This window comes from Lissotriton vulgaris, chromosome 11 (genome assembly GCF_964263255.1).
Source record: "Lissotriton vulgaris chromosome 11, aLisVul1.2, whole genome shotgun sequence".
In the NCBI taxonomy this organism is placed as follows: Eukaryota; Metazoa; Chordata; class Amphibia; order Caudata; family Salamandridae; genus Lissotriton; species Lissotriton vulgaris.
Genome location: NC_141699.1, coordinates 218538780 through 218557260, shown reverse-complemented (window position 1 = coordinate 218557260; position 18481 = coordinate 218538780). Strand labels below are relative to the sequence as shown.

General features: G+C 40.4%; 1 protein-coding gene across 1 annotated transcript in view; it reads right to left on the bottom strand.

The window, feature by feature from the left end:
• Positions 1 to 734: 734 nt before the first annotated feature.
• Positions 735 to 18481, bottom strand: part of LOC147679550 (uncharacterized) — a 430526-nt gene continuing 412779 nt past the window's right edge. Inside the window, exon 10 of the mRNA XM_086942459.1 lies at positions 735 to 5978. The gene's annotated coding sequence lies outside the window, so the exon portion shown is untranslated. The remainder of the gene's footprint in view (positions 5979 to 18481) is intronic.

The window sequence follows — 18481 nt, the reverse complement described above, 5'->3', positions numbered from 1 at the left end:
ACGCACTGCATGTTTAACATTTTTAAATTCTGATAAATAAGGGGATAGTGAGATTGCCAGAGTTCTTTTTGAGAGGTAGGATTATATACATTTTAACAGAGTCCTGGCCACTCCTTTATCTTTTAGCCTTGTTAGCAGTAACTGATGGTTGATGGTGTAAAACACGGTTGATAAATCCAATAATATCAGACCCCTGTCAACCATCATCTTGAGGACATCCATCCCCATGATTAATAAAGTTTCCATACCGTGGGCAGGACCAAAGCCTGTCTACTCTATTTCCAGGATATTTTTCTCTTTCAGGTAACAAGAAAGTTTTTTGCCCATATATTTTTCCAAGATTTGTATTGGATAGGGAAGTTGCAAAATAGGACGATAGTTACTGAGCACTGCCCCCTCCTTATTATTACCTTGAGAGACCACTGGACATTGTCTCACTCAGTTTACTCTTCCTTCCTTTAGATTCTTAACTATACCTGCTGAGTTTAACACTTTTAACCTCTTACTTGAATAGGTTGTCCAATCGCGCTGCAGCAAGTCTTACCAATCCAATCCGGTAGCATGGCTAGCGCTGTGTGACCAGAGCCGAGACGGACTTGCTTTTAGATTAAAACTGCTAAATGAAAAAACAATGCTTGTACAGGCCATTCAAATTCTAAAAACATTTTATTCATATAGCGTGCAGTTAAAAGAGCTTCCTGGATTGAAGTAAAATAGAAGTGAAATGTTACAAGTAAATTGTAATAACATTTTATTCTAGATAAAATACAAATGGAATGATTTCTTCCCTTCGGCAATCAGGCATTTATACATTAGAAATTTTAATTTGAAATGGTCAAATAACTACATCTGTCATGTAAACAATAATTATCATTTTATTCTAATTGTATTCATTGGCCCATGTTACATTTTTCACTCTAACAAAGCAGATTAAACATTAGGTTATTAAACAGGTTTTACTTTGAAATGATTTGTTCAGTGATATATAAGACAGGTTCAGTGGTAAATAAGTTGCTATACAATTTTCATCATTGCATTGTCCAGACGTAATTGACACATGTTGGCATTCAAACATCACACAAATACTGCTGTGTCCATACATGCTCATACCGATGAGCATCTTTCCACATACACAGGTGTACCCTCTAACATTCTGTAGCTCCTTATAAAGGTTGGATTTCTCATTTAGTCACAGGTATTCACATTAGGACTAGAAAAGGGACAGTAATTTAAAAATCATTTGGCTGTGGCTACAATATTCACTTCTTGGTTATAGAAAGGGGATATGAAAATACCACATGTTACTACTGTACACGTTCTATTAAAAGCAAGTCTCAATTCCCTTTGTTTTTTTTCTGGAATGTAAACAGTGTAAGACATGTACAGCAGATAAAGGTGTTTTTCATCATCAATGCCTGAGCAAAATGTGATCAGTGAGGACGCTGGCAATTGGAGTTCACAGACATCTATCACAGGATTAGGCCAGAGAAATCCAAGGTCAAAACAAGGCACTGGCCAGGTCTCCTAGGGTTACTGGGGAAATACAGCATTCATTCATTTATGGTCAAAGTGTTTAGTAACCTGTGAAACATTCCAATCTGCTCTGTTGAGCCTCACAACCTCCATCTTACAGACCACAGAGTGCCAGAGTAAAGAGAAAGAGGCGACCCAGGATGTAGACACCCTCTACTGCAGTAAAAAGAATGAGAGTATCTAACTTGAAGGATATAATGTTCATGATATATATTCAACTGTGACGATGGGGAGGCCTGGAAGTGCAAACAAATAACTGAGTAATTTGTCCCTCAAATAATAGAGTATTTTTATTGTGCTGTTAACATTCTGTTAAGCTAAATCACATTACAGCATCAGACATAAAAGGCTTCTGGTTTTCCTTTGAAGTCCAAGAGCCATTGCTTTAATTATAGCATCCCTTTGAAGTTCATATTAGTACAATGGCCACAAAAAAACAACCCTGGCTGTTATTGTCCCCAAGTTGCTAGCATGTTCCACTAAGTACATAAAATACTTAGGGATACATTACAAGTGTCTGGGATATTTTGACATGGAAGTATATCTCAGAAAAATACTGATTGCTTCAGTGTTGTAGTTGCCTGGGTCACTATACCTGGTTGCTACCAAGTTGGGGAACGAGTCATAACACCTAGCTTCAGAACTGGTCACCCGATTACTATGGGTTTTGTCTGTTTATGACCACGTTACCCCCACACATTTCACCTGCTATTTTCCTAACAAATTTACATGGGTAGTGCCACAAGTGTGTCACTATTCAGGAGGGTTGTAATCTACACTATTTCTAGCCTAAACCTGAAAACATACACTTGTGTATGTTCCCAATTGCCATGGCACTCGTAATAAGGCTCTTAAAAGCAGGAAAACCAGAAAAGTTATTTTTCAAAGGGATTCAGAGCAGCACTTGGTTACGACTGGCCATTTACAAGCAAACCCATATGGTTTTAAGATATTGTACAAATCTAAATAATGTCTGAAAGTGTAAATTACTACTGCTTACTCCAAGGCATGCAAACTGGCTCAGTGACCAATAGTGGATTTGCATCCGCCACCACAAGGCTGAAGAACACTTCCTATGAACAGTAAAACTATTTGTGAAGATCTGCATTGCACAGACACCTCTTATTCAAATTTGCAAATATTTTGGAAGGTTACACATTAATCACCGTTTAGCTATCCTCACTTCTTTGTTTTTTAATATCTATTTGGGTTCCTACAGAATGTCTACTTAATGAATAAATAAAAGTTCTTCCAAAAGAAGCATTCGATGTGTAGCAATTAAGATGAAAATGTCATACTTCTTGGAGGCAGTGCTGTGGAATGTGGCTCCTTGTTAAATAATATGCGCTCTGATGGCTGGTAACATATCACACAAATGAATTTGTAGTCAATTAGTGCACGAAGTACAACTGATCAAAAGGTTTTATATGTTGGGAATAAAGACTTATGCGGTGATACACTGGTCGTCTATTCTAGCCTAGAGGGCTACCTCTCGAAAATGTATTAATTCACACTCCCGATTCCTTTGGTGAGGTGTCTCTTCATGAGCATGTTCAACATCAAAAGTAATGTTGGTAGGAAACACTCACCTTAAGAGATGGACAGCACATCATGACATTATATGGATCTGAAAGAACTGAACTGCGGGCATGGCACCCATGTCAGTGTCAACATTGTAAATGGCAGTCTATAGTAGTAATTATATTGTGCTAGGCATACACTTCTCTCTTACATATGGAAACAATCATGGAAACAAGTAATACACAACACTTGTATAATGGGACAATGTTACTGAGGTGAGCTAATGGAATCAAAAAGGACAATTGTAAAATCTCTCTAATGTAACCTTAAATCCTGAAATAACACATGATGCATAAAAAGGCCAATATAGCTGATTTTTGCTGCACATTCATTGCATCACGTGTAAAACTAAAGGGCTTCCATTCAAGCAATGTGTTACTCATTAGAGGCGGCCAGCTAAGCCACTGAAAGTGGCCTACAACATCTCCTCTCTTATGAATTCTTCAGGCTACAACAATAATTGGCACGTTGTACATGACAGCATCTCACCAGGATACTACCCTTTGGTTAGCAATTATATATTATTTATACTTTCATAAAATGTATCATAAAAAGCATACATACGTGTGCTGGTGTTTTCATTTCTTTAAAATAGATTTTTATGTCTCGATTACTGTGAAATGCATACTGTGTGGGAGATTCAAAGCAATCTCTTTGCAATACCATGTTTATAATATTACCAGATGTTTTTGCGGAAGAATATATTGTGCCCCGATTTTCTGTTTAGGGTGACAAAGCCCTTGTGCTTGATATGCAAGTATAAAAACTGTGTGCTGAGAGATGTGACCAATACTTGCTTTATTCTTCATTTTTTGGCATTTTCTAGTGTGGGATGTACTCGACACCAATACCATTTTTCGAAGCAGTTTTAAGTATTAAATTCTCAAAACTTATAAAGATGTCTACTTCAGTCAATAGTTAAGACATTATGCTCTGCCCAATGAATTGCAGCCTTATTGTATTCCACTGCACTATACTCTGCAAAACACACGACTAAAGCATAGGCACCTAACTATCTTCGACAGCTTGCAATGTAAAGAAGTTGCCAGACTATGCGTCATGGCCACCACATTAGGATTTCATGGCTTCCATGTCGTCAGTACACAAATGAGTTCATAACTCGTTAATTACTGCTCATTTTAAGCCTAAAGTGCAGGAAGAAAATCTAGCGGGAAAGTGTTCAGCAAATGCACAAATGGTTGTCTCCAACAGCAGCGCATATAAGGTAAAGCCGGAAATGGTCATCTGAGCAGACGCTGTTGTAGTGTGTGTCAGGAGGTTAATTTTTTAATTGACATGACTGGAAATACTTAACATTTCACTGTGATTCTGCTTCGTAAAAAGGCAGGGTGATCTCCGCAGAGGACCCAAAATCACCATAAAAGCAAGGATACTTTGTGGGTTTACCAGCACACAGAATGGAGATGACAAATTATCAATAGATTCACTATTGACTGCGCTCACTAAACAAACCTGGACTTGTTAAGTATGTGCGTCCAAAGCATTCTTACTGCATCCCCTCGGAATAGCCTCCACTGTGTAAATAACGCAATGATATTCTCATTAGCGTCACGCAGCACTTTCCCGAATGTGGAGCTAAATGTGAAGCTAAACATCTCGCTACAACCATGGTACTGAAGGAGTAGAAGATAAAGCAAATACTGGCCACGCTGCCAATTTTCTTCAAAGAAGTGTCCACTTCATAGACACATTCTAAGCCAAGGGCAAAAAGAGGGGTTGAATAGATTTCCTCTGCATATCACATGATGGTTGTGGATGTTATAAAAGGTGCCTATCTTCCATATCATCATACCGTATCTAAAAACAATTCTCATGGACTATGTGAAACACAGGAGTGTATGTAATAGGTTATCCCACAGTACAGACATACGTAACATGAGACTAAATATGTACAAATACAACAAAATCCCTAAATTTTGTGGGACAACCTGAGCATTTATTTCTAAAATAGGTTTCACTCAAAATAAATCCCCAAAAAATCACAAAGTGTGAAAAAACTATACAGCCACCCACTTCATTCACTCCCTCACTTATTAAAAAAAGGATACATATGTACATCTATTTTAATATGATTAAAATTATTGCTTTGATTCCCACCTAATGAAATATTTAAAGACATTCTATCGAGGCAACCGCATGTTACCTCACACAAACATCCCCTCTTGTAAAATGAAAAATGTACATTTTTGTTCATTTTAAATTCGTGTCTACTGATCACCTGATCAGTGTGTTCAATACCAGCCAAAATCCAAAATATATTCTTCTATAAATGTGTCTTGTTTTGTTATGGCAGTGGAACATTTTGTTCAATCACTCAATCGCGGGGAGAGTAAAACTCTACAGAGGGAAACACTTTTCTCTATGCTGATAAGTGTGATCATTTCATTTTTACATATATGTTCATCATAAACAAAGCCGAGAAATTCGTTGAACTTGACATTCCCTCCGACTGACACATTTTCATGTGGCTGGACATCTCTTAATTGTGTGGACATGCACAGCAGGTCTTCTTCACTTGCCAAGTGGGTAAACACAAGTCAAAGTATTTCCACCAAGTAAAAAACACACAAGTTAGGACTTCCGGAGGCGACACGCACAGCTTAGCCCCAACTTCAAGTATGAGTTGTATAGTTTTAAAGTGACGATTCTCCTATATCCGACAAAATACAACTTTGTATTTGAGTGTGAATATTAAGCAGCTTTTTCCACAAAAATGGGAAGGCACCATGCACATAGCAATCGAGGGAGACCGCAAACAGCAGCAGCAGGACATTGATTCTAAGATCAGGTGAGTTAAGGCTTGTGTTAAATGTTTGTCTCTCTCGTGCTGTCCAATCAAGAATCTGAAATAGAATTAAGACAAAACATCGTTTAATTTAGCTGTAAATCTAAGGCTCACTTTAGCTCAAAATCATACATGTAGACAAGCAATATACTTGCTCATGATCAGGCATCACATTTACATAAAGTCATTTTCAAGTGCAATGACGTCTGGTGACCTTTAAATGTGGGGAGGTTTAATCCTCGATTCGAAATCCAGTGAGTGCGAGAACTTCTACTTGGTGGGGTCGCTGTTACACTCTAACCCATTATCACTCAATATTATTCGCCTACTCTCATTTGTACTTGCACTCACTTTTACTTATTCTGGCACAGTTTCACTCATTCTCTCTGACCCACTAGGTCTCACTCATTCTTAATCTGACCCACTCGTTCTTACTTTGAGCCACTCAGTCCCATTCAATCTCTTTCTGACTCACTCGTACTTAGTCTCACTCATTCAGACTCACCCAATCTCACTTTAACTCAGTCTCCCTTAGTCACTCCCAGTCATTCTCACCCAGTATGACTCACTGAATCACAAAGTCCCACTTAGTCTGATTCAGTCAATATCCCTTGCTCACTCAATCTTGCTCTTTCGCTCTCAATTTCATTCATTATATCTCTCTCGGAGTCAGACTAAGCTAGACTAGGCGAGTCAATCAGTTTCAGTCATTCTCACTCAATCGTTCTGACTCCTCAAGTTTCAAGTTTATTTATTTATGATTTTGGAACTCTGACGAGATCCACATAATAGATTAATAAAACAAATATATTTACATACAATCATCGATAAAATACAAAAGAGATATACATATCAGACCGGCTAATATATTGCTAAGAAACTTTAAAAAAAAGTTAAACAGTTTATAACAAAACATTTCATTAGGAGGGTTGTAAATAGCCTCTCGAAAAGAAGTGGCGGAGAGGATACTTAATTGAAAACAGATTGGTCTCAGCCACTTACACCTACGTGAAAGAAGGGCTGGGCACACAAGCAACACATGGGTAACATCCTGAATTGGACTATTACAGAGATTGCACATCGCTGGGGAGCCATACCATCTAGACAATAGATTATTTAAGGGGAGTAGATCCTGCCTCAGTAAGAACAGAAATCGCCGTACACCATGAGGGAGATTCCAGGATACGTATGCCTGAGCTTTTTTCATTAGGCAAGCATCAATGATCGGAGAGGCACCCTTCTTCAGAATACAAGCTTCCCTATCCGTTAAAAAGCTTAGATTCCAAGAAGCCACCTTCAAGATGGACTTCAGCTGATATGCAGATAGGGAAAAGAGGGTCGATTCACCAAGTTGCAAAAGATCAATCGCAGTTATATTTTTTTTTACAATTAGCGAGTGTTCTTTAAAAGTTCCTAACAACTCAATTTGAATGAGGTGTCTTAATGTACCCGGTTCCTCCCTAGCAAGGCTAGAGACCCAACGCACAATCCCAGCTAGGCCCTGAACCCAACTACTACGCAGGCCAAATTCCAGCCTAATAGCGGCTGTTGAACATGCTGTATTAACCGTGGTTAGACAGAGCAAAAGTTGCCTTCCGTAGAGTCTAAAAAGCCCCAATTTTTTATATTGAGTAGTTCAATGCCATAAGGCAATAATGCTGGGATTTTGGCACGAAAAACCTCTAGTAAAATAGCAAAATGTCTTCTACCTGTAGCTTTGTAAAGAGAGAAAAGACTTTTACCCAGGACGATTGCTTTCCGGGTATTGTTTGCCATATGAGCCTTTTCACTTAAATTACCATCTATAATTTTCCCAAGGAAGACATAGGATTTTACTACTTCCAATCTCTGACCACCTACAGTCCAGCAAAAGCGGGCAAATTTCGACTTTTTCCTTCCCGTCATGCACATAACTTTGCTTTTTATATATTTATCTTCAAGTAATGTTCCTCCGCATAGTCATGAAGTGCGTGCAGACGGTTATTTAATCCTTTAGGTGTTAGATCCAGAATTAATATATCGTCTGCATACATCAAACAGACAATCGGTTTACCCCCCCAAGACAGGAGCAATTCCTTCACTTAGGGACAAAGAATGAGGGAGATCAGCTATATAGAGGGAAAATAATATAGGGGCCAATAAACAGCCTTGTTTTAACCCATTGGCTGTAGGTATTATTCGTGAGAGTCCCCTTTCCCCACCTAACAAAACTCTACACCAGGTATCAGTATGCAATGCTCGAATCAACTCCAAGAGAGTAGATGGCATACCTAAATTTGATCATTTTCTCCACAGCAGAGATCGGTCTACTTTATCAAATGCTGTGGAGAAGTCTATGAAAGCCCCATAGACTCTCCCTCCTCGGAGCTTGATATATTTTTCTGTTATGATTTGCAATGCCGTCAAATTGTCCATGGTGCCTTGCTTTTGCCTAAAACCAGTCTGCTCAAAAGGCAAGATTTTTTCTTTGGACACCCAGTCATTAATTGAATTAAGAAGACATTTTGTAAAAACTTTGCCTATGGCATCCAAAAGGGCAATTTGACGAGAATTATGTGGAGCATCGCAGACTCCCTTCTTATGTAAGGGAATCAATATGCTTCCCCTCCACGAGGGAAGAACAGTTTTTCGAGAAAAACAGAAATTAAAAACTGGAAAAAGGATTTTACTACACATCTCACTATTTTGTTTTATAACTGAGATCGGATGTTCATCCGGACCCATTGCTCCGGAGGAGCGCAAACCTTTAATAGCCAGTTCAATGTCCTTTGCGGTCGGAGGGTCATATGGGGAACTATCTACATGTGCAATAACAAAATCAGACACCAATCCATTGCTCGCATATAAACTCTCAATATACGCAACCCAAATTTGTTCTTCAATTGAAATTGGCAGTGGTCTAGATCTTACTCCACAACCCTCCCCAATCAGTGACCAAAATATTCTAGCTTGACCCTTATGTGCTGCTTCCCGTAGATTAATCCATAAGGAATCCTCATTCTCTCTTTTCAATTTAGCCTTTACCCTACTCCTCCTTTTTAAAAGAGTTATTTTGTGGTATCTTTCCAGGGAGTAGGTTAGGTATTGTTCCCTTACTAGTTTATTTATTTCAATATTAAGATGCCGAAGGCGGCAAGGAATTATTTTTAACATTTCTTTAGGGTGAGATTTTTTTGCAATGGAAATTACCTCTTTCATAAAATCATTGAAACATAATAATTCGGAACCTTTCCAATGAATCAAATTCTCCACCGCAACCTCTAAAATACTCACTAGGCCTTTGATAGCTTTAAAGTTCCAATAGCATCGCCCAGAGTTGTCTCCAAAATTTACCAATTCACTATCTATGGACCACAAATTCGTCAGAGGGGGATTTATGTTTACGGAGATAGACAGTACCTTGTGGTCGCTTAATACTGTGTTGGAAACCAACAGATCTTTCAGGAGAAAAAAGGAGGAACTTCCCACAACCACATAATCAAGAATAGACTCGTTGGTATTAGACTTATGGGTGAAATTTGCTGGAGTATCCGAGGGGAGCCTTCCATTTACTATGATGCTATCAACCTCTACCAATTCTTGCAGTAATATTTTCCCTCTCTTATTGGTCTTAACATTACCTGGGAAAAGGACTTGGGGTATCTGTAGAGAGTCCTCCTTATACTTATTTCTAAATCGCTCTAAACTACAGTTTGAGATTTTGCAATTAAAGTCCCCTAACAAGATAATATGGGGAGGGAATTCTGAATCGAGGAGGTACTTTATGTGGGAAAAGACTCCTCAAGACCCAGACTGTGACTCACTCTGACTCATACACTAACATTCACTGTCATTCTTCATAACTCGTTCATTCTCATTAGCATTTAATCTTCCTATCACGTGTTACCACTCACTTCTTCACTGACTCACTTTACTTACACACACACACACACACACATGTTCAAACATACACACCCCCCACACATATACACACACTCATGCATACACACACACCATTTAAAAGCTTTTTTACTTTCCCTTGCTTCCCGTACAGGTCCTTCTCCTTTCTGCTTCCAGCACTGGAGCCTGATGAAACAAACCTCAAACTTGCGCAGCCACAGATTTGCAGTTTCAGTCTCTGTTGTCTGCTCTTTCACCCCACCCTTTCTAAACTCAGACAAGTTTACAAAGGATGGGGTGACTGGCTGATTGGAGTGCAGCCATGGGTACTTCAGGGCTTAAGCATGCAACGCCTGTGGCTACCTTTAGCTGTGACCCTTTAGAGGTCACAAATGGAGGAGGCACTGCCCATTTCTGGATAATCTCTCCGGTGGCTGGTGCAGCAGTCTCCACCAGCCATCAGACAATGTTACGGAAAACTGCTGTAGGCAGTAGACGGACAGCATTGTTAATTATATCAAGAGTTACTAATATATTATATTCTAATAGTCCCAATTAAAATCTATTAGTCGGTCAGAAAACAAAGATGGCGTAGCCGGGAGCTCTTAAGGGATAGACTCCCTATAATGAGCTTCAAAGAATGGTCTACTGAAGAGTAGTTGTAGCCACTAGAAACATGAATTGGCAATGTCAAAAGGGCTCACTTTTGTAAAAGGTTGGTGTGGTGTGAAAGGAAATGGAATAAAGCATTTTTGTAGGTTTTATTTTTATGAACAGGTCCATACACTTCTTAAAGTAGGTAATCGAAGGTGAAAATGTGGCAATTGCATACATTTTTGCTCATATATTCTTGTTAGAGACAAGTTATTTGTATCAGAAGTTGTATAGAAGGATAATGAACAAGCATTTGCAATGCAATAGGTCTCGCATTAGGAAAGTTTAAGCTATTGGTATTGTCATAACACATTTTTTATTTATGTGTTGGTTTTCAAAATAGCGAAATTAATAGCTTTGCCATTTACAATGCCAATAGTTTTAACTTTCCCAAATGTGACACCTATAGCATTTGTAATGCAAAATGTGTTGTATTTACGAGACTTAGATGTATTGATATTACAAATAACAATGGATTTTTTTTTTTTAATAATTAATACTTAAATAAAAGCTATTGTAATTTATAATGGCAATAACTTAAACTTTTGTAAATAACGTTTGTGAAGATTATGTTCAGTGTACTTTATTGTGATGAAAATCCAAGAACAGAAGTAAAATATCAACATCTTTTTGCGACATTTGTAATAAAGCTTGAAACATTGAGAGAACATATTTGAAACAGTTGTTGTTGAATGGTTGCACAGATTGATGCTGTGGTGGGGCTGAGTGATGTTGTGGTGGGGACGAGTGATGCTGTGGCGTTCAGTGATGCTGTGGTAGCGCATAGTGATGTTGTGGTGCCCCTGAGTGATGCTGTGGTGGTGCTGAGTGATGCTGTGGTGATGCGATAGATAGAGTGAGTGCGATAGATAGATAGAGGGAGGGCGATAGAGTAAGGGCAATAGATAGATAGCTAGATAGAGAGATAGAGTGAGGGCGATAGAGAGATAGAGTGAGGGTGATAGATAGATAGATAGAGTCAGGGCGATAGATAGACAGATAGCGATAGATAGAGTGAGGGAGATAGATAAATAGATAGCTAGATAGATAGATAGATAGATAGATAGAGTGAGGGCGATAGATAGATAGAGTGAGGGCGATAGATAGATAGATAGAGGGCGATAGATAGATAGATAGAGGGCGATAGATAGATAGATAGAGGGCGATAGATAGATAGATAGAGGGCGATAGATAGATAGATAGAGGGCGATAGATAGATAGATATAGTGAGGGCGATAGAGTGAGGGCGATAGATAGATAGATATAGTGAGGGCGATAGAGTGAGGGTGATAGATAGATAGATAGATAGATAGATAGATAGATAGATAGATAGATAGAGTGAGGGTGATAGATAGATAGATAGATAGATAGATAGATAGATAGATAGATAGATAGATAGATAGATAGATAGATAGAGGGCGATAGATAGAGGGCGATAGATAGATAGATAGAGGGCGATAGATAGATAGATAGATAGATAGATAGATAGATAGATAGAGTGAAGGCGATAGAGTTAGGGCGATAGATAGATAGAGTGAGGGCAATAGATAGAGTGAGGGCAATAGATAGAGTGAGGGCAATAGATAGAGTGAGGGCAATAGATAGAGTGAGGGAGATAGATAGATAGATATAGTGAGGGCGATAGAGTGAGGGTGATAGATAGATAGAGTGAGGGGCGATAGATAGAGTGAGGGGCGATAGATAGAGTGAGGGGCGATAGATAGAGTGAGGGGCGATAGATAGAGTGGGGGCGATAGATAGAGTGGGGGCGATAGATAGAGTGGGGGCGATAGATAGAGTGGGGGCGATAGATAGATAGATAGATAGATAGAGTGAGGACGATAGATGGATAGAGTGAGGGCGATAGATAGATAGATAGATAGATAGATAGATAGATAGATAGATAGATAGATAGATAGATAGATAGATAGATAGATGTGGTGGTAGTGGTGGACGTGGTGGATGCGGTGGTGGTGGACGTGATGGTGGTGGACGTGATGGCGGTGGACGTGATGGCGGTGGACGTGATGGCGGTGGACGTGGTGGCAGTGGACGTGGTGGCAGTGGACGTGGTGGCAGTGGACGTGGTGGCAGTGGACGTGGTGGCAGTGGACGTGGTGTTGGTGAATGTGGTGGATGTAGTGGTGGTGGATCGGGTGGTGGTGGACATGGTGGCGGTGGATGTAGTGGTAGACTTGGTGGTGGACTTGGTGGTGTTAGTGGATGTGGTGGTGGTGGAGGTAGACGTGGTGGTGGTGGACGTTGTAGTGGCCTTGTGGTGGACGTGGTGGTGGACATGGTGGTGGTGGACGTGGTGGTGGTAGTGGTGGTGGACGTGGTGGTAGTGGACGTGGTGGTGGTGGGAGGTGGGTGTGGTGGTGGACGTGGTGGTGGTGGACGTAGTCGTAGTGGTGGTGGAAGTAGTGGTGGTGGAAGTAGTGGTGGTGGATGTGGTGTGTCGGTGGTGGACATGGTGGTGATGTATGTGGTGGTGGTGGACGCGGTGGTGGTGGTGGATGTGGTGGTGGACGTGGTAGTGGTGTGCATTGCCTCAGAACTCTTCCATCTGCCATTCAAGGCCTTATCATCATGGTGAAATACCACTCGACAACCAGTTTCAAATGCTGGATCAAATTGACCAGACTGTAGCCAATGTAAACTCCCCATCACGTGGCTCTGTGAGAGTGCATACCGCAAAGTGGCATTATTAGCGTGGTGTCCGAGTCCACTGCAAACGTCTACTACACATTACAGAAAGAAAAAGGCAGGCATTTTTAAAGCCCTTACTTAACTCTCGCAGAGTAACGCATGCGCGTTGGCTCAGCGAGACCTAAAAACATCCTTGTTATTCACTGTCACCCATCTATAATTCTGTATGTTATGTATGGCTCTCATTGCGAGTCACTTGATTGAACACTCGATTCTAAATCTATTGAATCACTGGTATGATGTCACACAAGTAGTCATAAAAGTTTTCACCCACTGTTAAATTTCAGTCTGCTCTAAGAAGCCTCCGAGTTTTTTCATCAGAGGGACACTGGCTCTCTGCTCCGATGAAAGGCAGATGGCGCAGTTCAGGGATGGGAGGTTGTGGAATGGCACCTAGGCTGGCTGTGTGTTGGGTGACTTGAGGCCACTTATTTTCATTTTACATTTGGGACAGAGAGGAAAGACCATGGTATGTATTGTTCCATATTAATCCTCTGCCTTTGGGTAGCAGTTGAAAGCAGGGAATATGATTCTGAGGGCCACACATAACATAAAATTATACTTAGGTTAAAACTGTGGATATTTTTCACCTTGGGGTTCTGAGTGACAATATAGACAACTCAAGAGACAGAACAGTTTGTGAAAAACATCCCAGTAATTCGTTCTCCATCCACAATTCTGTATATTAACAATGTGGTTGGAAATTGTACCCTCCTTTTGACAAAGAATAGTAATAAAAGTATGGATCGATGTAAGGTGCTATGGAAATATATACCTGCAAGCCCCGGTGTAGTAGATGAGTTACCTGGCCTATAATGTGTGGTAGTGGGTGGTTCAACGTAATGAGGAGGTTAATTTACTATTTCCCTGCACACACTCTGTGCACAGCACTTATGTAAGAAGTGATCCGGTGCTTTAGGTATTGCACTTCTGCTTGCCTTGCAGAGAAATATGCGCCATCCCAAATACCTCAAATGAAATAAAGGCATTCTGCGCATGGTAAATATGATAACGCAACTTCATGCATATGTGGTAAAGGAACTTCATGCATATGTGGTAAAAAAAAGTTGACAAAGTTCTGGTACTCGTATGTCAGAGTACCTAATGAGAAGTACAAGTATTCTCTCATTAATAGAATGGCGTCACAGAAGTGTGACTAAGGGCATGGTCAAATTGAAGAAGTGCAGGAACTCACTACCAGACAATACCTAACCAGACAATATAAAGCACTGACCTTTTACCACTGTTTATCTTAAAGGTGACAGACTACTAACAGAGAATGTTTTAATTAGAATAATACTCACTGCATTTCAAATACTCTATGCAAAATAGTCTGAGACATATTTATACCATATAAATAACCCAGTCCTAGCATCTACAAATACATGAATAGCACTGCTCAAAATAAACATTATGCAGAAGTTTATCGCACCAGAGCATCAACGGCGTCCATTTCTTACCATTAGCAGCACTTGCTAAAACTACCTATTTAACAGCAAAGCGATGTCCAACGCTGTGTGAATCCCAGGCATCCTCTTGGGTGTGCAGGCCTCTCACCAGTATGCAAATGTCTCAGCCTCTGCATTTTACAATGCAGCCCTTAGACCCAGACAACGCTCCGCTTCAGTGTGGCGCATCCTCAGAGGCGTTCGCCCAGCGCCGGAAGCGGTTTACAGTCTGCAAACACGCACCGAGAAGCTTTGAAGCTTGCGCTGTGGGCCAAGGCGGGCCCTGCACAGAGGCCCTTTCTACAGAGGTCGCCAGGGGGGCTTTGAGGTGCCGTTGCGAGCTGTGTGGCTTCTCCCGGTAGTCCCTCAGGAGAAAACCTGAGGTGAGAAGTTCAGATAATAGCTCAGCACTAGAAAGTGAAAACACGGGGGATGCTGGCACTGGTCTCCGCCGCTCAGATAATGGCTCTTCTCAGAGTTACTTTGCCTGCCCAGAGAGCACATTCATGCAAAAATAGGATTTGCCCGTATAAAATCCGTTACTTTGTCTTTATACTGAAAGGTCAGATGCAGGTGAAAATAATGTAATGTATGCGCCGTGAAACGGGACGGAAAGCCGTTTTAAAAACAAGCTCTCTGCATTGCGTGGTGGGGTCGGAGGAGCAGCAACACAGAACAGAAACAGAAAGCAGCCCGGGCTGAGTGAGAGGGCGGGGGCTGCCCGCGCATGCGCTCTCCGAGCCCCGGCGCCAAAGCGGAGTGCGACATCTGAAGTCCCGGGTCCCAGGAGGAGGCCCGGGTGAAGACCAGCGCTGCGGAGGAGACACGGAACACGCCGAAAGAGCCCAGTGAGTGGGGGGGGGGGTGTGGGGGGTAGTGTACGCGCGTGTGTCTGTGTGTGTCTGTGCGTGTGTCTGTCTGTGTGCGCGTGGGTCTGTTTAAGGGGTGTGTGTATCTGTGTATGCGTGTGGCTGTGTATGTGCGCATGCGTGAGTGTGGCTGTGTGAGTGTTTGCGCACGGGAATATGAGGCACGAGAGGGGCACGGCGCCGTGCGCGCCCACGAGGTAAAATCTCCGTCAGGAGAAGCGCGTGTCAGTCTGCTGTCCACATCCCCCCCAGAGTGATAACATATGTTGTTGAGCCCTAGACAGCAAAAGCTTCGGTTTTGCTTTCATCTAGGCTCGACCTAAAAACTTTGAAATGCACCTGAAGGTCAGCGTTGAAAGCTGCTGGTCAACTGATAAAGCAAATAATAGTTGTGCATGTCAGGGAATATTACTGAATGTTTTGTAATATTAGGTGTAACAGGTTATGTTTGGATCATTGATGTGTGCATAGCTGTGTAAAACCTGCATGCACCAATACAGCCAGTACAACTCTTTCTATGTCTAGCTACAGGCAATTATGATGTGGGTCACAACTTTTTGTCATTTTTCAAAAATACAAATGTGTTTTCGAGCAGTAATTTTTTTCTCATCATCACCATGCTGTTTACAATCACGTGTATTATTCCACCTCTTCTATTGCAGAACATGAAATGCATTGTTTTTAAGAGTAGCGAAGCCATCTTGAAAAGATGACTTCCTGTACTAAAAGTGACACATCCTATATGATTAACAAAGGCTTACTTGCGGTAAAATGTAAGTACGTGAATGCACCATAATCGTTATTAGGTGTTATTTTTGAGCAAAATATTCAATTTTTTCTTACGAAGAACATACATATATAAAACATTTATTTTTCAGAAAGACACACATTCACTGGATGGTGTCATCAGTGATGTCATGAGTGATGTCACTGACCTTGTCATGAGTGATGTAATATGTGACGTCATCAGCAGTGCATTGCAGGCGCGCAAGTTAAAGTGAGTCCAATTAACTATAACATGGGAATTTCAATGGTTTTATGTCAGTAAAATTTCCAGCTAACTAGAACTGGTGTGAAACCTATGGTTTTTTCAGTGAATTTCATAGATTTTTTAAATGCTAATTCCTGACTATAACTGGTGTGAAACCTATGGTTTTTTCAGTGAATTTCATAGATTTTTTAAATGCTAATTCCTAACTATAACTGGTGTGAAACCTATGGTTTTTTCAGTCAATTTCAAAGGTTTTTTAAATGCTAATTCCTAACTATAACTGGTGTGAAACCTATGGTATATATATATATATATATATATATATATATATATATATATATATATATATATATATATATATATATATATATATATATATATATATATATATATATATATATATATATATATATATAAATAAAACATTTCTATGGCAAAATGAAACCCCTCATTTTGTTCCTTTTCAAATTAAATGTATTAAGTGTTACCACTTTATTCCAATCAAGATGACTTCAGGTGTGCCATACTTTTGTCATAAGTAAGACTGTTAGCGTTCTAGTTGTTCTTTTGAACACTCTGGGACATTCTGTCATTGGGCTATAGTTGGGCTACATCTGGCTGATATTTGGGCTACATTTGGGCTCTTTTGTCTCTGGTGGCCATCTTGGGAAACAGCATATCAGAATTTTTTTAATGAAATATAAGAGGATTTGAGAAGTCACTCAAAATGTGCCCTAATTTTTCTTTCTTCAGCACTAATCATAATTTCTATGGCAAAATGAACCCCCTCATTTTGTTCCTTTGCAAATTAAATATTTTAAGTGTTAACACTTTATTCCAATCAAGATGACTTCAGGTGTGACCGTATGTTTCTGTGAAGTTTAAATATGTTTTACATATTGAAGAATGAGTGGATGTATAAGTGTCTGGATGAAAGATTAAGTAGGTCCGTGACTGACTGTAGGAGTGAGTGATTAAATGTGTCTTTCTGAATGCAAGGGTTAGTGACTAAACTGTCTGAATGTGTGTATCATTATGTTTGTTGTTGTATAACCTGTTGCATTTGTTGATCAGTAGCTATATGAGTGGTCCAACTAACTATATATGCGAATTTCAATGGTTTTGTATGAGTAAAATAAGGTTTTGTAAATGCTAATTCTTAACTATATATGGTCTCAAACCTATGGTTTTTTCAGTGAATTTTAAGGTTTTGTTAATGCTAATTTCTAACTATATATGGTCTTAAACCTGTTTTTTTCAGTGAATTTCAATGTTTTTTTAATAGCAAATATCTATGGCTGTAATATATATTCTTCTTTATAATGTATACTATATTTTCTATGTATGTATGTAATACATTTTTTTTAATGTTTAATATTCTTTTTTTGTTTTTGCACCGGTGCGCTCCCGGAGCGCGCACTGGGGAGTGCACCGGTAAGCGCAATTTCGTGGAGTGTCCCGGTGAGCGCCCCGTTAGCGCTATTGCCGCGATCGAAAACAACATCGTGACGCGTAAGCGTGACGTATCGCGTTGCCGCGCGATGTGTCTTACGACGCGCTGCGTAAACGCACCCGGAAGCGCTCCACGGCGCGGCCCGGTGTGCGTAACGTAAGCGCGCCGGAGCGCGTAACGTAAGCGCATCGGGTCATGTGACTTGAAAATAACACTTTTCATTGGTTCTCATCATTTTTTTTCTCCAAATGATGAAAGCCCCCTCCTTTTTTCCTCATTCTAACTTTCTTCATTGAGAGAGCAAGAGCTATTTTTGATCAGTGCAATGGCATCACTTGTAGCTGCAGCTGGTGCACCTCCACCACCACCACCACCACCACCAAGAAAAGAAGGTCCACCACCACAGTTCCTTGGAGGAGGAGAAGAAGAGGAGGAGGAAGAAGAGGAGGAGGAGGAACAACCAAGGCGCTTCCTACCTGAAGAACCAAGGCAAAGGCACGTTAAAGTGCACTTTATTTGGCAATTCTTTTCATTATCTGCAGACCAGAAAAAGGTGAA